The sequence below is a fragment of the Symphalangus syndactylus genome, chromosome 17 (genome assembly GCF_028878055.3).
Source record: "Symphalangus syndactylus isolate Jambi chromosome 17, NHGRI_mSymSyn1-v2.1_pri, whole genome shotgun sequence".
In the NCBI taxonomy this organism is placed as follows: domain Eukaryota; kingdom Metazoa; phylum Chordata; class Mammalia; order Primates; family Hylobatidae; genus Symphalangus; species Symphalangus syndactylus.
The window spans coordinates 64191232-64213339 of NC_072439.2; the positions used below are offsets into that span (position 1 = coordinate 64191232).

Below are 22108 nucleotides of genomic sequence, written 5' to 3' on the forward strand. Positions count from 1 at the left end.
AATGCAGACTTCTGTTATCTGTCATTAATAAGGAAATTTCAGCCAAGACACTCAGATTTCACTTTTAACTTCTTTCCATATCTTGTGCTTAGAGCAAACTAGATGGCTGGTTTTTTCCTAGGAAAACCACAAATATTTCATCTTTGTGACAGGAATTTGCACTGAACAGAAAACTGTGTCAGGGTGGAGATTTAGCTACTCATCTGGAACACAGTAAAATACATCGTAGACACAAGAAACAGACTGAGTTGGAGGAAGCATTAATATAGCTAAAATGTGAGTTATATAAAAGTTTGTCAGTAATAGTTTTTTTTTCTTAAATAATAATTTACTAAGCAGAAAATAAACTCACAGAATGACTTCATGGGCTGCTGTGTCATTTTCCAACATCTATGTCCCTAAACATAGAAAGATGCAAGCCCTATAAATAGAGAATTTCTGAATAATTACTCCTCGTTTTGCTCAGTTCAGTGTACCTTGGTAACTCCAGAGGTATAGTAAGGTCTCTGGAACAGAGTTTCTGAAGAAATATTAAGGAAATCTACAGAACTTATTACCAGATGCATGAAGTTCTAAAATATAGATCTGGTAAGGACAGAAGAGACAAAAGTTACATCCAGATTTTTTTTTTTTTCACAATTCCATTAGTGACTTAGAAACTAACTAAAAGCAAATATAAAATTGTTGTGTTCTTATCTTGAGAAAGTGTTTCCTGGTCAGTGAAAAAGAATCATTTTCACAGGTGGCCACTCAGATTCTGTGACCCAATTCTACCATACGTGTTCTAATTCCATATAGAGAGGGTACAAAAGGGAAATCAAAGACTTTCATTAATTGTGATAAGTGGGTAAATGGAGAGAATGAAGTATAATAACTACATTACTGAAAAAAACAGATAATGTGTGGCAAAGTGTTAGTTTGAGAGAACATGTATGTTAGTTTTGGAGACCCTACAGCAAGATGGAGTGACTACAGGGAAATCATAATAAGGATATATTGCAGTAGTTGAGTTGGAGGACTTGAGCAGCCTCTGTAAAGCAGTGAAGCTGTGGTAATGATGACACATTCGGAACTATTCATGTGTTGGTATTTTGAAGTGTGTGGCAGAGAAAGAAGGAGCCAATGAATGAAGTCTCTACATTTCACAATTGAAAACAAGAAAAACAAAAATATGGAAATCTCATCAGTCTCCTGAAAGGGTAAACTATGAGTCAGGGATAAAATGAAAGCATTTGTTCCTGGCGGGCTTAATGTCTTGGTAGTTTTTCAGGTTTAAAACTTGAAAATTAAAAGCCGAGTTAGAGAATTAATAATCCCAAAGCTTGAGGTGATATGAGGAAAATTAAGTTTACTCAGGATTCAATACTTAAGACTTAAATTTGCTACATATTGTTTAATAAGAACAGGTGCTACATCTATTTTGGACCATAAATAAAAATTCACTGAATGGACATCAGGTCTAAATTCACTAAATATATTCTATATCATTGCATAGATTGTCTTCATGTTTACAGCATAAAGGAATTTGTTCAAATGTTTGAATAACAATGTTATTAACTTATTTTATGGGAAGTTAGCACTAGAACAAGTTTTTCATATGAATAGTGAAGGAAATCTTGGTTTTGAAGTAAATTATAGCTCAATTTTATAGATTAAGAAACAATGAAATAAACATAATATGTTTCTGTGTATATGAGCATGTGTATGAGCATGTGTGTGTGTCTTATCTTTTGAATGTTTGAATGCACATAAGATTTGTCATCTGCTCCATGGTGAATCACACTCTGGAGAATAGGGAATTGAAATTGAAATAGAGTAGAATCTACTAATTACTTTCATTATGGTCATATTAGTTTTCTATTGGTACTATAAAAAATAACCACAAGTATCACGTTTCAAGACAACATAAACTTACTATTTTATAGTGATGTGGGCCAGGAGACTGGAATGGTTCTTACCAGAAACAATCAAGATAGCAGAGCTGCTCTTTTTTTAAATTTTTTTTTAGTTTTGTTTTCTGGACTTTCTAAAGGAGATTCCATTTCCTGCTCATTGAAGCTGTTGGCAGAACCCAGATTTTTGTGTTTGTAACACTGAGGACCCCACCTTCTTGTAGCTGTTAGCTGAGGGCTATTTCCCACTTTTAGAGGGTGCCATAAGCTTTGACACATGGCCTCCTTCCTCCCTCTTTAAATAAAGCAAATGTGAACTAAATCCCTCCCACGCTTTGCATCTCTCCTGCCTCTATTTCCTAACTTGAATCTCTCTGACCTCCCCATTTGCCTTCCTCGCCCACTTATAAGACTTTTTGTGACTAGATTGAGCCCACCCAGTTAACTCAGGAAAAACTTCCCATTTTAAGGCCTGTAACCATAATCACATCTGTACAATTCTTTTGCCCAATAAGGTAACATATTACAGGTTCGGAAGATTGGACGTAGACATCTTTAGGAAGTTATTATAATGCCTATCACAGGGTCAAAATAAATTTTTTTTGAGAATCTCATAGAGAGAAAGACAAACTCTACATAGAAAATTTAGGGTAAATTGTTAACTAATTGGACCTTGGAGTAAGGCACTTGATGCACAGTAAGTCAGATAAAGGCATTTAGAACAATGAATAAGCTTAAACAGAGATTCAACACTGGAGAATCTGAAAAAACAGTTTAGAAATAGTAGCAACTGGTGTAGTTAAAGACAAAGATTTAGTGAGAGAAGATACTGGAAACTGAGATACAATTGATCCTCAATATTTGCAGATTCCCTATCTGAGAACTTTCTTACTTGCTAAAAATGTATTTGAAACCCCAAAATCAATACTCATAGTGTTTTCCTGGTCACTTGCAGACATGCACAAAGCAGCAAAGAATTTGAGTTGAGGGATGCATGCTTTCCCAGCTTAGGGAGAATAAGACTGTGTTCTGTCTTGTTGCTTTAGCTCTCATATATTCATATATGTTGAGAATACTCAACATATGTCTTTTTGGTGGCCTATTCAGTACCACATTTTTCACATTTCTGTGCTTTTTGTTGGTGATTTTACAGTTTAAAATAACCCTAAGCATAGTGTTAACGTGCTATCTAAGGTTCTTAAGAGCAAGAAGTCTGTGCTGTTCCTTATGGAGGAAATACATGTATTATAGAAGCATTATTCAGGGATGAGTCATAGTCCTATTGATCATGAGTTCAATGCTAATGAATTAACATTATGGTACATCCAGGAAAAAAAGCAAACATTATCTAACGTATACAGATACCATCCCAAAAAAGTATTAAATAACACTTGTAGTGTATGATGAAGATATGGAAAGATGGAAACATGGCTAAAATTGTCATGAGATGAAAATTAGTGGACAGCATTGTTATGAGGCTGAAAGCCAAATAAATTTTGGTCATGTTATCTAGGGTCAGGAAAATGTTAAATCCTGCTCAGCTAAAATGTTAAAAGTTTGCTAAGTTTAGAATGTTAAACTCAGCTCTGGAAAATATTTATGTGGAAGAGTAGGTTTCCAAAGTTGAGGAAAGTAGCTTGTTTTACAAAGACATTGGTGAACACATTTATATTAGGCAAATGGCCTCCAAAGTCTCTGGCTTTGGACTTTGGAATCTCTGAGAGACCAGTTTATCACTTTTAAAAATACATTTTAAATAACGTGTCTTCAAATGGAAATACACCAAAAAAGGACTATGATTACAATGTTGTGACCAGAAATGTGCAGGAATGTAACCTGTATTTCTTCTAGGAGCAATGATTGTAAATTGACTAATTTAGTATTTGCAGCAACTTTGTAGAACATAATCATTGTAAATAGTAAGAACCAACTGCAGATGATTTCAGCCACCACTGTGAAGAGTTATGAGATTATTCTGCATGAAGCGAAAAACCATTAAATGCTTTTAGAGAGAAGAATTATTCTGATCAAATATGGATTTTATAAAAATTATTGAAAACCGTTTGAAAATTGTGTGCTGTCGGGTAAAAATCCAGATTTGTGGAGACTGTTAAGAAGCACATCAATTTTCATGGCAATTGATTATAAAGGTTTGAATTAAAGGAATAGGAATGAAAAAGTTTGGATCATTTGTAAAAAATAGCTTGGAAGTAGATTAAACAAAATTGGTCCATTGATTAGCCATGAAGGTGAGGGAGGTGTTATGGACGACGGTTTATGACATGTTTCCCTCATTAAAGAGATAGTGAGAAATAGAATTTCTATGCTATTGTCAAGGATAAAGCTGAGTCAAATTCCTCTCACAAACCCAGCAACTTTATAGATCTTAATCATAATGTGAAAAATTGCTCATTGTGCTAATTTTAATAATTTTATAATTATTTAAATTAATATAATTTAAATTAATATTTAATATATTTAATATAATTAATATAAATTAAATAAATTTATAATTAAATTAATAATTAATAAACTCTCTTTAGTTATCTGATTAAATTTAGCAAAAGGTAGTAAAGGAGAGTGGTTGATCCTGTGTAACACGCAGCCATCATTGCTGGGTTCAAATCCTATTCCTGCTACTTACTAGCTGTGTGGTAAATCAATTTCATTATCATGAGAGTCGTAGGCTGTTTTGTGAAGAATTAATAAGTTAATACATAAAGCCAGTTAGGTAGCATCTGGCTCTGGCAAGTACTTAATAAATGTTAGTTGTATCATTTTAGTGGAAATTTATTTTCACTGATGTCAGGAAGCTATATTATACTTTGAACATAGAGGAGTGAAAGTCAAACTGTTCTGCTGATGAAGGAGACACTACATTTTCTTTGTGATTTAAAAAAAGTTACATATTTACTTAATAATGAAAATATATTTTATGGATTAGCTTCACACTTCAAGATGCAAATATGGTGAAGATGAAGGGAAAATGAAAAACATTTATGTTCAATTCATTCTTATTGTAACATGAGTCTTGAAAATGTTTTTCCTTAGAAGTTTCTTTTTGCCTTATAGTGCTTAAAACCATCTCCGATTGATTGCTTTCTATAAGGACATGTTTAGACCTTATAGAGTATTTTTAAGTATTATATATTATATATTACTATATAAAGTACATGATAAAACATATATATATATATTTGTATTTAATTTTTTCAAACAATTATTTGAATTCCCTCTGCCTCATTTCTTAGGCTAGTCAATAACTCCCCTATGAAGTCATTCCCTCTCTTCTAAATTGGCCAGTAATAATAAAGTTTTCCATAGTTCAAGTAAAATCAGTCAGACATCTGTGCCTAAGTAAATTACAAATAGACTATACTCTTTACTTCTATGAGATCAACTTTGTAGTTTCCCCATGTGAATGAGAACATGCAGTATCTGTCTTTCCGTGCCTGACTTATTTCACTTAACAATGTCCTCCAAGTTAATTAATGTTGCATCAATGACAGTATTTTGTTATTTTTTATAGCTTTCTTATGGCTGAATGGTACTTTGTTTTATATATATATATATATATATATATATATATATATATATATATAACATTTTCTTTATCCTTTCATCTGTTGATGGACATTTAGGTTGATTTCCATATCTTGTCTATTGTGAATGGTGCTAAATAAACATGGGTGTGCAGATGTCTCTTTATTATACTAATTCTATTTTCTTTGGTTATATATACTCAGTAGTGGGATTCCTGGATCTTGTGATAGTTCTATTTTTACTTTTCTGAGGAACTTCTATGCATTTACTGCCAATTAATTTTCATCAGAAGTGCCTAGAACACTCATTGGGGAAAGGACATTCTCTTTAATAAATGGTGCTGGAAAAACTGGATATCCATATGCAGAAGTATGAAACGAGATCTCTGTCGCTCAATGTATACAAAAAAATGACTCAATATGAATTCAAGACTAAAATATAAGACCTGAAACTGAATCTACAAGAAATAATTTTTAATTGAAACAGACACCTTCTTTTTAAAAAATTATAAAATCTTTAAATTTTATTTTTTTCTTTAGAAATAAAAACCCTATTAATGTCTTAAATAAAAGACTTCCTTGGCTCTAGTATGAGGGTTGCTACACATGGCACATAGTTGATTCCTTTAAATTACTCCATGTTTGGGAAAGTTATGAAGAACTCTGTAAGGTTTGTTTATCCTTGTCAAGAACTAATTATTTTAGAAACCAAATATAGATTACATAGAAAAGTGTTATAAAATCATCTTGGGAACATCTCGAGGATTTGAGAAATCATTCTTCACCCTGATCAGGAAGAATTAGAACATAACACAAGGTAAATATTAAAGTTTCAGGCTGGGAATCAATAAATATCAGAGTATAGCTATTCTGTTCCAACTCTATTTACAATCAAGCATAATATACTAAATGAGTGCACAGGTTTATAAGTACACAAAAGATGATTAGAAGTAAACTGAATCCATCCAAGATGAGGCTGCACAACATGAGAACCAGATTGAGCTATAGGAACTGAGGCTGGCAGCAAGGAAGTAGAAAAATCACTTCACAAATCTATTCTCTCTACCAAGGCCAGAGGGATCATTATGGAACAAAACTCAATCTCGTGTTCCTCCTTGAAACCATCCAAACGTTCTCCATTGTTTTTAATAAAATGCAAAGTTTCACATGTCCCATATGCCACTTTGTCCTGCATCGCTGTCTTCTTACCACAAACCCACATGATGTTTACTTTTTCTTTGTTCTTCACACTGAGCTTGCTTCTGTTTAGGGGCTTGGCATTTGCTAATTCCTGTACATGGCATGTAAACTTCAGAACTACTCCCCCTCTAAAAAAGACATCTAAAGGTTTATAAAGAGAGTACAATCTATGGCAAATAATAGATATATGAGACTCAGCAAAGAAATACTAGCAAATGAAAGACTGAGGGACTCATATGTCTGATACAGGAGAAACTAGCATAACTATCAGTGACTTGCGAATAGATTATAAGTAAAATATAATGGGAAAGGAAAATAATGTTTTATAACAAGTAATGTCTATTAAAATAATTCAAAATAGTATTATATTTTTTGACATGGGAATATCATCTATAAGACAGTAGAAAAACTGTTTATGCCTTAACCATAATTAGTTAATACTCAGCAAACAAGTTTAAGTATTTAAAGTTAAGTATTTTTTTAAAAAGTTATTCTAGTACTCTACTGAATTACTTCCAAATTTTGTGCAAAAAATTACAACTACTTTATTTTAACACAATTTTTAGGGTAACGTATTTCTATAGAAATCAGCTGGGTGATTCTTCTGCTCTGTATGGATTTTACTGAGGCCACTTTTTAGGAGTTAGCTAGTAAATGGTTGGTCTGAAGGGTCCCAGATAATTTCATTCAAAAGTCTAGTTCCTTGGTAGAGACAATTGGAAGGCTTGGTGCAACATTAACTATCTACCATAGTGCCTACGTGTGTTCTCTCTATCATAATATTCTTAGTAGAGTAAGATTTCTTATGAGGCTGCTTATGACTCCCAGAGACAGAAAGTGGAGGCTGCTAGTCTTTAAATACCAAAGCCCAATAACTGAAATAACATCATTTCCATGTATTCTATTGGGCAGTGCAGGCCTCCTGTCCGGATTCAAAAGGAGAGGAACAAAGATCCCAATTCCCTTTGAAAAGAGAGTTAATGAATTAGTAGCCTTCTTTAATTTGCCCAAGGAGTTTATGTATTCCTGCTGTATTCACAAGGCAATGCATAATATAAAGTGCAGATAGATTTCTAGATTAAAAAGCAATGATATGTGTATATCTTTGGAGGTATACCAAATGATTTATGAAGAAACAGATAATTTTAGAATTTTTATTTTTGCATTAAAAAATTATACATTGATCTCACTAATTTTATGTTTTCCTCTCCAAATGAATTTTGTTTGTGTATATCATGATTTCTGTTTTAACTTTCATATATATGTTTTACTAAATAATAACACAATTTTGAAATACTTAAAACTTTTTAACTAGTATATTGTGCATATTTTCTGCAATCTATTTGCTTAATATGTTACTGAGGTTTTTGTGTGTTGACATATATGTCACCATAGTTCATTCATTTTAACCATAATGTAGTATTCTGTGATTTAAATATAACGTAATTCTACTGTTGTTGAACATTTTAAACATTTTTTATTTTAAAACATTTTTTTATTTTTCACGATTGTACATCGTTACTAAGAGCATCGTTATAAAGTCTTTTCCCACCTCTCTGTAAGAGGTTTTTCAATGCAATTTCATCAGGAATTGGAATATAGGTCATAGAGTATGAAGTAACTTCTGCTTTACTATATAATGTTTCCATTACCTCCAAAATGGTTTTATCAATGCACTATCAGCAGTATATGAGGGCTGCAGTTCTTCATTTCTTCAAAAACATTAGGAATTGTCTCAATGTTAAATTGTTGTCAATGACATAGGTGTGAAAAGTCATCTTATTGAGGTTTAAATTTCTATTTTTCTTTATAAATACATTTATGAAAATATTTATCTTTATAAATTGTTTATATTATATAATAAATGTAAATATAATTCATATTTTAAAAAGTTTACTACAGAGGGAGGCTATGTGGTTATTTGCCCATTTGGGTTTTTTTTTAACTCTATGAATGGATATCCTATTGATACCCATTGTCCATTTTTCTGTTGTTTTATTGTTGTTATTGTCATTTTGATGTGTTATTACAAAATTTTTCATTCTAAACAAATATTTTTCATAGTCTTTGTGTAGTTATATGTGTTGCAAAATTACCTAGTAGTCTGTAGTTTGTATTGTCATGACATCTTTTATTTGTGTGTATGTGTCCATCCACAAAATTACTTAATGGCAATACAGTTGAATTCATTCATCTTGATGGCTAATGCTTTCTAAAACTTGTTTGACAAATCCATTTCTACTACAAATTCATTAAGGTATTTTATACATGGTTCTGAAGAAAATTTTATTATTTGTATACTCATTTCCTTTATATTTTATGTCTGAATTGGTTTTGCAAGTTAGGTGTGAGGTAGTAATCTAATTTTATATTTTCCTGTAGATAACCAGTTGCACCAGTATCATTTATTGAACAACAGACTGATTTTCAAACCTCTTCTCTCACATATCAAGTTCCCAGTACAAAGTTGAGCGAGAGAAGCTACAGGGAATACTTTCATATATTTCTTATTTTAAAATAATGTCTTATAATATGTTACCAATAAGTATGACATGTACAGATTTTTGGTAGATGTCAGTTTTTTCTTTAAATGAATTATTCTCAATTTTCAGTTTGCTAAAATAGTTTATAAAACATCATGAGTAAACATTGATTTTTAACAATTTTTCATATATTGAGTTAATTATGGAGTTATTCTTTTATAATCACTTAATATAATTACATTAATTGATTTCCTATGTTAAATCATCATTGAAATGCTAGAATAACCTGAGTCCTGATATAAATATTGCTTAGCATTGCTAAATTTTTATTAATATTTTGCTTAGAATTTTGCATTAATTCTCACAAGTGATGTTGCCCTATAATTTTTTTATTTTTATAGAATCCTTGTTGAATGTTGGCATAAAATGACTCAAATGTGAACGTTTTTGTTGTTGTTGTTATTTTAATTTATTTTAGATCTGGAGGTAAATATGCTGGTTTGATACATGAATATATTGCATATTGGTGAGGTTTGGGTTTTTAGTGAACCCATCACCCAAATAGTGAGCATTGTACCAAATAGGTAAATTTTCAACCCTCATCCTGTTTCTCCCTCCCCACTTTTGAGTCCTCAATGTCTTTAATTTACATCTTTATGTCCATGTGTACTCATTCTTTAGTTTCTACTTGTAAGTGTGAACATGAGGTATTTGATTTTCCATTTCTCAGTTATTTCATTTAGGATACTGTCCTTCAGCTCCATCCATGTTGCTGCAAAATACATGATTTTATTATTTTTTTTATGACCGCATGGTATTCAGTGGTGAATATATACCACATTTTATTTATCCAATCAATCATTGATGGACACTTTGATTCCAATACATGGCTATTGTAAATAATGCCCTGATAAACTAGTGCAGGTGTCATTTTGATAAAACAATTTCTTTACCTTTCTTTACCTGTGGGTAGATGATACCCAGTAGTGGGATGACTGGGTCAAATGGCAGGAGAATCGCTGGAACTCGGGAGGCAGAAGTTGCAGTGAACCGAGATCGTGCCACTGAACTCCAGCCTGGGCAACAAGAGCCAAACTTTATTTGTTATTGTTTTTCTTCTGGTAGTTTTGGGTTTGGTTTATTCTTGTTTCGCTAGTTCCTTGAGGTGTGACTTTAGGTTGTTAATTTTAGATATATCTATTTTTCAACATAGATATTTAATACTATAAACATTCTTAACATTGCCTTTGATAAATCCCAGAAGTATATTGTGTCTGTATTTTCATTTATTTCAAGAATTTTTTTTATTTCTTTCCCAATTTTATTGTTTACTCAAAAGTCATTTAAGAGCAAGTTGTTTAGTTTTCATGGACTTGTGTGGTTTTGTTAGTTCTGTGTATTGATTTCTAACATTATTCCACTATGGTCCAAGAGAGGACTTGATATGATTTTAATTTTGCTTAAATTTATTGAGACTTACTTTATGGCCATGTATATGTTCAATTTTAGAGAATATTACATGCACAGATAAGAAAAAAGTATATTCTGCAGTTGTTGGGTGGATGTTTAGTAGATGTCTATTAAGTTCATTTAGTCAGGAGTCTAGTTTAAGTCGAGTTTCTTTGTAAGTTTTCTGCTTTCATGATCTATCTTGTGCTGTCAATTAGGTGTTGAAGTCTCTATTATTATGTGGCTATCAATCTCTTTTCTTAGGTCTGATAGTATTTGTTTTGTAAATTTGGGTGCTCCAGTGTTGGGTGTGTACATATTTAAGACAGTTAAATCTTCTCATTGAATTGTACCCTTTATCATTATATAATGCTTTCTTTCTTTCTTTTTTTTTTTTTTTTTTACTGTTGTTGGTTTAGTCTGTTTTACCTGACATAAGAATAGCAACTCTTGCATTTTTTTGTTTTCCTTTTGCATGGTATATCTTTCCCTCCTCTTTTCTTTGAGCCTATATATGTCAGGTGGATCTTTTGTAGGCAGCAGATGGTTACATCTTACTTTTTAAATCCAATTTGTCAATCTGTATATTTTAAGTGGAGCATTTAGACCATTTACATTCAAGCTTAACATTGATATGTGAGGTTTTGTTCCTGTCATAGTGTTGTTGGCTATTTGCTTTGTAGTCTCAATTGTGTAATTGCTTTAGAGGGTCTATGAACTTTGTACTCATGTATACTTTTATGGTAGCAAGTATCATCCTTTCATTTCTGTGTTTAGACTTCTTTGAACATTTCTTATAGGGCTGATCTAGTGGGGATGAATTATCTTATCATTTGCTTCTCTGGAAAATAAATTATTTCTCCTTCATTTATGAAGTTTAGTTTGGGAAGATACAAAATTCTCAGCACTTTTTTTTTTTTTCAGGAAGGCTAAAAATAGGCCCCTAATATTTTCTGGCTTGTAAATTTTCTGTTGAGAAGTTCACAGCTAGCCTGATGGGACTCCCTTTATAGGTGATTTAACTCTTCTCTCTAGCTGCATTTTGGATTTTTGTAAGTTTACAATTGACCTTGATTCTTCTGATGACTATATGACTTTGTGACATTTGCCCCATATAGTATCCCTTAGGTGTTTTCTGAGTTTCTTGTGTCTAGAGGTCTACCTCTCTAGAAACAGAAGAAAAATATTCTTGAATTTTTTTTCTCCAATATGTTTTCCAAATTTACTTTTTCTTCTTCTCTGTCAGGAATGCCTATAGGTCATTGGTTTGAACACTTTACATAATCTTATTTTCTCACAGGTCCGTGTGAGGAGACCACCAAACAGGCTTTGTGTGAGCAACAAGGCTGTTTATTTCACATGAGTGCAGGCAGGCTGAGTCTGAAAAAGGAATCAGCAGAGGGTGGTGGATTATCATTAGTTCTTACAGGTTTTGGGATAGGCCGTGGAGATAGGAGCAAGTATTGCAGGTAGGCAGTGGATCTCACAAAGTACATTTTCAAGGGTGGGAAGAATTATAAAGAACCTTCTTAAGGATAGGGGAGATTACAAAGTACATTGATCAGTTAGGGTGGGGCAGAAACAAATCACAATGGTGGAATGTCATCAGTTAAGGCTATTTTCACTTATTTTGTGGATCTTCAGTTGCTTCAGGCCATCTGGATGTATACATGCAGGTCACAGGGGATATGATGGTTTAACTTGGTCTCAGAGGCCTGACACTCCTGTCTTCTTATATTAATAAGAAAAATAACATAAAATAGTATTGAAGTGTTGGGGCAGGGAAACATTTTTGGGGGTGGTATGGAGAGATAATAGGCGATGTTTCTTAGGGCTGCTTCCAGAGGGATCGGGGCAGTGTGGGAACATAGAGTGGGAGAGATTAAGGTGAAGGAAGATTTTGTGGTAAGGGGTGATATTGTGGGGTTGTTAGAAGGAGCATTTGTCATATAGAATTATTGGTGATGGCCTGGATGTGGTTTTGTATGGATTGAGAAACTAAACAAAAGACACAAGGTCCAAATAAGAGAAGGAGAAAAACAGGTATTAAAGGACTAAGAATTGGGAATACCCAGGACATCCAATTACAGAGTGTCAAAGGGGCTTCAGCATAATTATTTGCTTGGTTGGCGAGTTTTTGGGCTCTATCCTTGAGTTTTTTTATGTTGTCATATACCAGGCCAGATTGATTTAGGTAAAAACAACACTCTTCATTTAAAAATATACAGAGTCTCCCCCCCCTTTTTTTTTTTAGCAGCGAGTAAGTCAGGGCCTCAGCGATTTTGGAGAAAAGAGAAATGCAAAGCCAGCAATTGTTTGTTAAAGAAGGATTAGAAACAGCTAGGAGAGAGTGACTGAGATTGATAGTATGGTGGAGATAGCTGGGGAGAGGTAGAGGGTGGCATGAGAACAGGAACGAGAATAAGAGTAAGTATAAAAGTAAAGAATAGGACTTCATCAGGGTGAAAGTATTGGAGGGTACCTTGTCACTGAAGATCTTCTATCCACTTAAAGAGAGACTTAAGGGTGGCAGTTTGAGGTAAAACCAGGCACCACTGAATATCAAGAGCCTGAGAAACTCCTTGGATGATTTGACTAGTAAAGGCTGGTCTGTTATCAGACTGTATAGAGGTGGGAAGGCCAAACCCAGGAATTATGTCTGACAGAAGGGAAGAAATGACCACAGTGGCCTTCTCAGACCCTGTGGGAAAGGCCTCTACCTATCCAGTGAAAGTGTCTACCCAGACCAAGAGTTATTTTAGTTTCCTGACTCGGGGCATGTGAGTAAAGTTAATTTGCCAGTCCTGGGCCAGGGCAAATCCCCGAGCTTGGTGTGTAGGGAAGGGAGGGGGCCTGAACACTCCCTGAGGAGTAGTAGAATAGCAGATGGAACACTGAGAAGTGATTTCCTTGAGGATAGATTTCCACGATGGAAAGGAAATGAGAGGTTCTAAGAGGTGGGCTAGCGGCTTGTAACCTACATGGAAGAGGTTATGAAATGACGGCAGAATAGAATGGGCCTGTGAGGCTGGAAGGAGATCCTTGGTCCAAGAACCATTTGCCTTGTGTGGGAAAAGACTGATAGGTGGAAGTTTCAGTGGGGGAGTAGATGGGAGTGACCAGATGAGAAGGAGAAAAACTGCCATGAAGGATAGAAGTTGGAAAGCTAGCTGCTTTTTTAGCTACCTTATCAGCATAAGCATTGCCCTGAGCGATGGGATCTGATGCCTTTTGATGGCCCTTGCAGTGAGTGACTCCAGCTTCCTTTGTAAGTAAAGTGGCCTTGAGAAGAGTTTTTATTAAAGAGGGATTGATGATGGAGGACCCTTGTGTAGTGAGGAAACCTCTTTTTGCCCATATAACAACATGGTGGTGCAGGATATGGAAGGCATTTTTAGAGTCAGTATAAATATTGGCATGTAATTCCTCTGCTAGAATGAGGGCTTGAGTTAAGGCAATGAGTTCGGCTTGCTGAGAGGTAGTGGAGGGGGGCAGAGCAGTAGCCTGAATGATAGATGTGGAAGATACTATAGCATAGCCTGCCTTTGCTGGTGAGTGGTGATTAGGCCTGGTGGAACTGCCATCAACAAACCAAGTGTGTTCAAGGTGAGGAACAGGAAAGAAGGAAATATGGGGAAATGGGGTGATTGTCAGGTGGATCAGAGAGATAGTCATAGGGGTCACGTGTGGTGTCCGGAATAATGTGGGAGGATGGATTGAAGTCCGGGCCAGGAACAATGGTAACTGTGGGAGACTCAACAAACAGTGAGTATAGCTGAAAGAGCCGGAGGGCAGAAAATATACGTGTCAGGTGTGAGGAAGAAAATGGATTTTGAAAGTTATGAGAACCGTAGAGAGTGAGTTAAGCATAGTTTGTGATTTTGAGGGCTTCTAAAAGTATTAGGGCAGCAGCATCCACTGCACGCAGATGTGAGGGCTAGGCTAAAACAGTAAGGTCAAGTTGTTTGGACAGAAAGGCTACAAGGCATGGTGCTGGCTCTTGTGAAAGAACTCCAACCGCACAGCCCTGCACTTTGGCTATGTGTAATGAAAAGGGTTGGGATGAGTTAGGGAAAGCTAGTGTGGGGGCAGCTTCTAGGGCTGTTTTTAAGGAACAGAAAGAGGAGTGGCAAAAGGATTTAGGATCTATGGGGTCAGCTAGGTTTGGTTTTGTGAGTTTATATAATGGTTTTTTTAGGATGGCAAAACCAGGTATTTAAAGGTGAAAGTATCCTACCACACCCAGGAAGGAAAGGAGTTGTTGTAGAAGGGATTGGGGTTTTGGAGATTAGCCAGACACAATCAGCAGGGAGAGCATGTGTGATTTCACGAAGAGTTATGTCGAGATAGGCTATGGATAAGGAAGAAATTTGGGCTTGACTGAAGTAATGGGGGCTGTCCGTGAAGCCTTGAGGCAGTACAGCCCAGGTAATTTGCTGAGCCTGATGTGTGTCAGGGTCAGTCCAAATGAAAGCAAAGAAAGGCTGGGATGAAGGGTGCAAGGAATAGTAAAGAAAGCATGTTTGAGATCCAGAACAGAATAATGGGTTGTGGAGGGAGGTATTTAGGATAGGAGAGTATATGGGTTTGGCACCACAGAGTGGATAGGCAAAACAATTTGGTTGATAAGGCGCAGATCCCAAACTAACCTGTAAGACTTGTCTGGTTTTTGGACAGGTAAAATGGGGAAATTGTAAGGAGAGTTTATAGGCTTTAAAAGACCACACTGTAACAGGCAAGTGATAACAGGCTTTAGTCCTTTTAAAGCGTGCTGTGGGATGGGATATTGGCATTGAGTGGGGTAAGGGTGATTAGGTTTTAATGTGATGGTAAGGGGTGCGTCATTTGTCGCCAAGGAGGGAGTAGAGGTATCCTATACTTGTGGATTAAGGTGGGGAGATACAAGGAGAGGATGTGAAGGAGGCTTTGACCTGGGGCAAAAGGTAGCAATGAGGTGTGGCTATAGCCCAGGAATAGTCAGGGAAGTAGATAATTTAGTTAAAATGTCTTGACCTAATAAGGGAGCTGGGCAGGTGGGGATAACTAAAAAAGAGTGCATAAAAGAATGTTGTCCAAGTTGGCACCAGAGTGGGGGAGTTTTAAGGGGTTTAGAAGCCTGGCCGTCAATACCCACAACAGTTATGGAGGCAAGGGAAACAGGCCCTTGAAAAGAAGGTAATGTGGAGTGGGTAGCCTTTGTATTGATTAAGAAGGGGACGGACTTACCTTCTACTGTAAGAGTTACCTAAAGCATCTGTGATGGTCCAGGATGCTTCCGAGGCAATCAGGCAGCGTCAGTCTTCAGCTGTTGAGCCGAGAAGATCTGGGAAGGAGTCAGTCAGAGAGGCTTAGGTCAGAGTTTCAAGGGCTATGGAAGTGGCTGCCAGGTAAGTTGAACAGTCCAATTTTCAATGGAGTCCTGTACAGATGGGACACGGCTTAGAAGGAATCCTGGGCTGTGGGCATTCCTTGGCCCAGTGGCCAGATTTCCGGCACTTGTAGCAAGCTCTTGGGAGAGGAGGTTCTGGATGAACCCCTGGCAGCTGCAGTTCAGGCATTTGGAGTTCTTGTGTGCTGGAGATGTGGTTGGAGTTTGTCTCAGAGTGGAGGCAAGGAATTGCAACTCAGAAATACATTGCTACTTGGCTGCCTCTACTCTATTATTGTACACCTTGAAGGTGAGGTTAATTAAGTCCTGTTGTGGGGTTTGAGCACCGGAATTTAATTTTTGGAGCTTTATTTAATGTCAGGAGCAGATTGGGTAATAAAATGCATATTGTGAATAAGATGGACTTCTGGCCTTTCAGGGTCTAGGGCTGTAAAGCATCTCAGGGTTGCTGCCCAACGGACCATGAACTGGGCTGGGTTTTTGTATTTGATGAAAAAGAGCCTAAATGCTAACTGATTTAGGAGAGGTCAGATAAAGATAAAGGAGCATTAACCTTGACTATGCCTTTAGCTCCAGCCACCTTTTTAAGAGGAAATTGCTGGGTAAGTGAGGGAGGGCTAGTCACCGAACAAAACTGTAAGCCGGACCAGGTGTGAGGAGGGGAGGTGATAAAAGGATTATAGGGTTGGGCAGCAGAGGCTGAGGAAAAATTGGGACCTAGCTCGGCCTGGCGAGGAGCAGCCTAGGGAGGAGGGGAGAGGTCAGTTGGGTCTGTAGAAAAGGAAGATTCAAAAGACTCAGAGACGCTTGGCGTTGGGACTGAAGGGACAGGTGGGAGGGAAAGAAGCAAGATTTGGGATGAGTTGCATTGGGAACAGAGACTAGGGAGGGACCGATGTGTAAAAGAATGCCTGGTCGTCAGGCACATCAGACCATTTTATGACAAGAATTATTCAGATCTCATAGGATGGAAAAATCAAAAGTGCCATTTTATGGCTATTTGGAACCACTGTGCAGTTTGTATTGGGGTAAAGCAGCATTGTAGAAGAAAATAAGGTGTTTAGGTTTTAGTTCAGGTGTGAGTTGAAGAGGTTTAAGTTCTTGAGAATACAGGCTAAGGCAGAAGAAGGAGGAATGGAGGGTGGAAGTTTGCCTGTGGTGTAGGAGACAAGTTTAAAGAGAAGGGTAGAGACATAGAGAGAAGAGGTGGGGGAAGCTTGCCCCTCAGGAAAGTGGAGAAGGTGTGGGAGGTGCCTGCCCTCCAGGAAAGTAGAAACGGGGTGGGTGGTGCTTGCCCCCCAGGAGAGCAGAAAAGGGGTGGGAGGTGCTTGCTTCCCAGGAGAGTGGAAAAGGGGTGGGAGGTGCTTTCCCCCCAGGAAAGTGGAAAAGCGGTGGGAGGTGCTTGCCCCCTAGTAAAGTGGAAATGGAGTGGGAGGTGCTTGACCCCTGGGAAATTGGAAAAGGGGTGGAGACATGGAGAGAAGGGGTGGCGGGTGCTTGCCCCCCAGGAAAGTGGAAACGGGGTGGGAGGTGCTTGTCCACCAGAAAAGTGGAGAAGGGGTGGGAGGTTCTTGCCCCCCAGGAAAGTGGAAATGGGGTGGGAGGTGCTTGCCCTCCAGGAAAGTGGAAATGGGGTGGGAGGTGCTTGCCCTCCAGGAAAGTGGAAATGGGGTGGGAGGTGCTTGCCCCCCAGCAAAATGGAAAAGGGGCAGAGACACAGAGAGAAGGGGTGGGGGGTGCTTGCCCCCCAGGAAAGTGGAAAAGGGGTGGGAGGTGCTTTCCCCCCAGGAAAGTGGAAAAGCGGTGGGAGGTGCTTGCCCCCTAGTAAAGTGGAAATGGAGTGGGAGGTGCTTGACCCCTGGGAAATTGGAAAAGGGGTGGAGACATGGAGAGAAGGGGTGGCGGGTGCTTGCCCCCCAGGAAAGTGGAAACGGGGTGGGAGGTGCTTGTCCACCAGAAAAGTGGAGAAGGGGTGGGAGGTTCTTGCCCCCCAGGAAAGTGGAAATGGGGTGGGAGGTGCTTGCCCTCCAGGAAAGTGGAAATGGGGTGGGAGGTGCTTGCCCTCCAGGAAAGTGGAAATGGGGTGGGAGGTGCTTGCCCCCCAGCAAAATGGAAAAGGGGCAGAGACACAGAGGGAAGGGGTGGGGGGTGCTTGCCCCCCAGGAAAGTGGAAAAGGGGTGGGAGGTGCTTGCCCCCCAGGAAAGTGGAAAAGGGGTAGAGACATGGAGAGAAGGGGTGGGGAGCAGCCCTCGGCTGCAATGTGGGTGAGCAGTCAAAGCAGGCATCCCTGCAATTGACTTGCCACCAAGGGAATGTGGGTGAATGACCAAAGCAAGTGTCCCCGTGAAGATCAGACACCAGTGGAATGTGGGTGAATAATTAGGCAGGCATCCCACAATGATTAAACACCAATGGAAGGCTGCCTTCCTGAGTCCCTGACTGGCACCAGAGTTTTGGGTCCACTGATAAAATGTGTCTCCTTTGTCTCTACCAGAAAATGAAAGGAATTGAAATTAATTGAAATTAATACATGTATTAGTATACATACATGTAATATAGTAATACATACTGTATTACACACTGTATACATACTGTGTTATTTCAACTATATTTATTATATAGTGACTATATTACTATATCTCATATATAACTATGTAACATGTTACATAGTTAATAGAGAATGTATAGTTACATAGTTTCTGTAAAATAAATATCTATATTTTATTTATACATCTAAATATATAATTTAATATTTATATAACATATAAATATATATTCATTATATATAATAAATATATATAGTAAAAGGCTAAACAGCATGTAGCATTTTCAGATGGTTCTTCTTTCACTTAGTAATATGCATTTAAGATTCCTTCATGTCTTTTCATGGATTGGTAGCTCATACCTTTTAATGCTGAATAATATTCTATATTCTGGATGTACCAGTTTACTTATCCATTCATCTACTAAAGGACATCTTGGTGGTTTCAAGTTTTGGCAATTATGAATGAAGTATCTATGAACATCTGTATGTAAGTTTTTGTGTTTTAAATTTTCAATTCATTGGGATAAATATGAAGAACATTAGCTAGATTGTATGTTTAGTTTTTAAAAAAATTGACAAACTATCTTCTAAAGTGGCTGCCTCATGTTGCATTTTCTATCAGTAATGCATGAGAGTTCTTGCTACTTCACATCCTTGCTAGCATTTGTTGTTAGTGTGTTGGATTTTCTTTGTTTTGTTTTGAGACGGAGTTTCTCTCTTAGTGCCCAGGCTGGAGTGCAATGGTGCAATCTCAGTTCACTGCAAACTCTGCCTCCCAGGTTTAAATAATTCTCCTGCCTCAGCCTCCCAAGTAGCTGAGATTATAGGCATGCGCCACCACGCCTGGCTAATTTTTGTATTTTTAGTAGAGACAGGGTTTCTCCACGTTGGCCAGGCTGGTCTCGAACTCCTGACCTCAGGTGATCCACCCACCTCGGCCTCTCAAAGTGCTGGGATTACAGGGGTGAGCCACTGTGCCCCACCTCATTCTTTTTTAACTTGCTATTCTCTGATGATTTATGATTTTAAGCATATTTTCCCATTCTTATTTTCTATCTGTACATCTTCTCTGTTAAGGCATCCGTTCAGCTTTTTTTTTTTTCCATGTTAAAGTGGGGTTTTCACTTTCTTGTTGAGTTTGAGTTCTATGTATATTTTGAATAACAGTTCTTTATCAGATATGTCTGTTGCAAACATTTTCTCCTAATGTATGTCTTGTCTTCTCATTATGTTGACATCTTTTGCAGAACACAAGTTTTTTATTTTAGTGAAGTCTAGCTTATCAATTATTTTATTCATTAATCATGCATTCAACATTGTATCTAAAAAGTTATCACCATACCCAAGATAATCTAGATTTTCTTCTGTGGGTTATTGTCTAGGAATTTTATAGGTTTTCATTTAACATTTACTTCCATTTCAAGTTAATTTTTGTAGATGGTGTGAGGCCTGTATCTAGATGTATTTTTTTGGCATGGGATGGCCAGTTTTTCCAGCACCATTTGTTGAAGAGACTACCTTTTCCCCATTGTGTTTCATTCGCTCTTTTGTCAAAAATTAGTTGATTGTATTTATGAGTGCCTATTTTTGGGCTCTCTATTCTATTATATTGCGTTTTTTCACCAATTCCACACTGCATAAACTACTGTAGTTTTACAGTAAGTCTTGAAGATGAGTGGTGTCAGTCCTACAATTTTGTTCTTCAATATTGAGCTTATCATTCTCTGAGTCTTTTGCCTCTCCCTATAAAATTTAGACTCAATTTATTAATATTCACAAAGTAACATGCTGAGATTTTGATTGGGATTACATTACATCACATTTATAGATCAAGTTGGTAAGAACTGACATCTTGACAATATTGAATCTTTCTATGCATGTACATAAAATATTTCTCCATTTATTTAGTTTCTTAAAATTTCTTTCATCAGAAGTTTGTAATTTTCTTCATATAGATCTTGCACGTATTTTGTTAAATGTATACCTAAGTATTTAATTTTTGGATTGCTAGTATAAATGGTAATGTTTTTTAAATTTCAAATTCCACTTGTTTATATCTAGTATATAGGAAACCAATTGATTTTTGCATATTAACCTTGTATTGTGCAATATTGCTATAATATTAGTTCCAGGACTTTTTTTAATGTTGATTATTCCAGATATTCTATATATAAATGATCATGCCATCTGTGAAGCGATACAATTTTATTTTGTTTTTCACAGTCTGTATACCTTTTCTTTCTTACTGTATTATCTAGGACTTCTAGTATGATATTGAAAAGCAATGATGAGAAAAGACATCCTTACCTTGTGTCTGATCTTAGTAGGAAAGCTTTTAGTTTCTCATCATTTAGCATGATGTTGACTTTAAGTGTTTTATAGATATTCTTTATTAAATCAAGGACATTCCTTTCTATTTCTGGTTTTCAAAGAGTTTTTATCATGAATGAGAGTTGGATTTTGTCAAATGTTCTTTCTGCATCTACTAATATGATCATGTGATTTTTTTCACTCTTGTTATTTAGCAAAAAGATATGAAAAATTACATAGTTTACTTTTGAATGTTTAACTTGTCATGAATATTTGGAATAAAACCTATTTAATCATAGCGTATAATTATTCTTATAGATTGTTGGATCCAATCTGCTATTTTTGAGGGTTTTCACATCTATACTTATGAGAGATACAGGTTTTTAGTTTTTTTTTCTTTTGATATCTTTATCTGACTTTGGTTATTAGGGTGATACTGGCTTCATAAAATGAGTCAGGAAACATTCCCTTTGGTTATATCTCTTAGATGTAAAGTATTGTTGTAAATTCATCCTGAAATATTTGGTAGAATTCACAAGTGAATCTACCTTGGCATGACGTTTCCTGGTTTGGAAGGTTTTTAAATATTGGTTCAATGTATTTAATAAATGTAGGCCTATTCAGATTGTGTCTTTTTGTTTAAGTTTTCCAAATTTAATTTTTCAAGGTATGAGTCTATTCATCTAGGTTGCCAAATCCATGGGCATAGAGTTGTTCATAATATTCCTTTATTATCCCTTTAATGTTTGTAGGATAGACAATAATGTCTTTCCTTTATATCTGATAACAGTTTGTGTTTCCCTTTTTTTTTTTCTCAGCCTGTCTGGAGACTTATTCATTTTTATTGACATTTTCAAAGAACCAGCCTTTGGTTGTGTTGATTTTCTCTATTAGTTTACGGTTTTCAATTCACTAATTTCTGCTGTAATTTTTATTTTTATTATTTTTTTCTTTCTGCTTACTTTCTTTGTTTCTCTCTCTCTCTCCTCCACTCCCCCACCCTCAGTTTCCTAGGGTGAAAGCTTAGATCATTAATTTTAGATATTTCTTCTTTTCTAATATATGCATTCAATGCTGTGAATTTTCCTCTAAGCACTGCTTTCACAGTACCTCACAAATTTTGATGTTTTAATTTAGTTCAAAATATATTTAAATTGTCCTTGAGATTTCTATTTTGACCTGTACATTTATTAATTTGTTGCTTAGTCTCTAAGTATTTTGCATTTTCTAGCTATCTTTCTCTAATTTATTTTCTAAAACAATCACTGGAACTCTATACATGTATAGCTCCCTGACA

The 22108-nt window shown here is 36.4% G+C and overlaps 1 long non-coding RNA gene across 1 annotated transcript in view; it reads left to right on the forward strand.

Moving 5' to 3' along the window:
* LOC134733301 (uncharacterized) overlaps window positions 1-22108 on the forward strand; it is a 98705-nt gene that overhangs the window by 25583 nt on the left and 51014 nt on the right. The window lies entirely within an intron of this gene.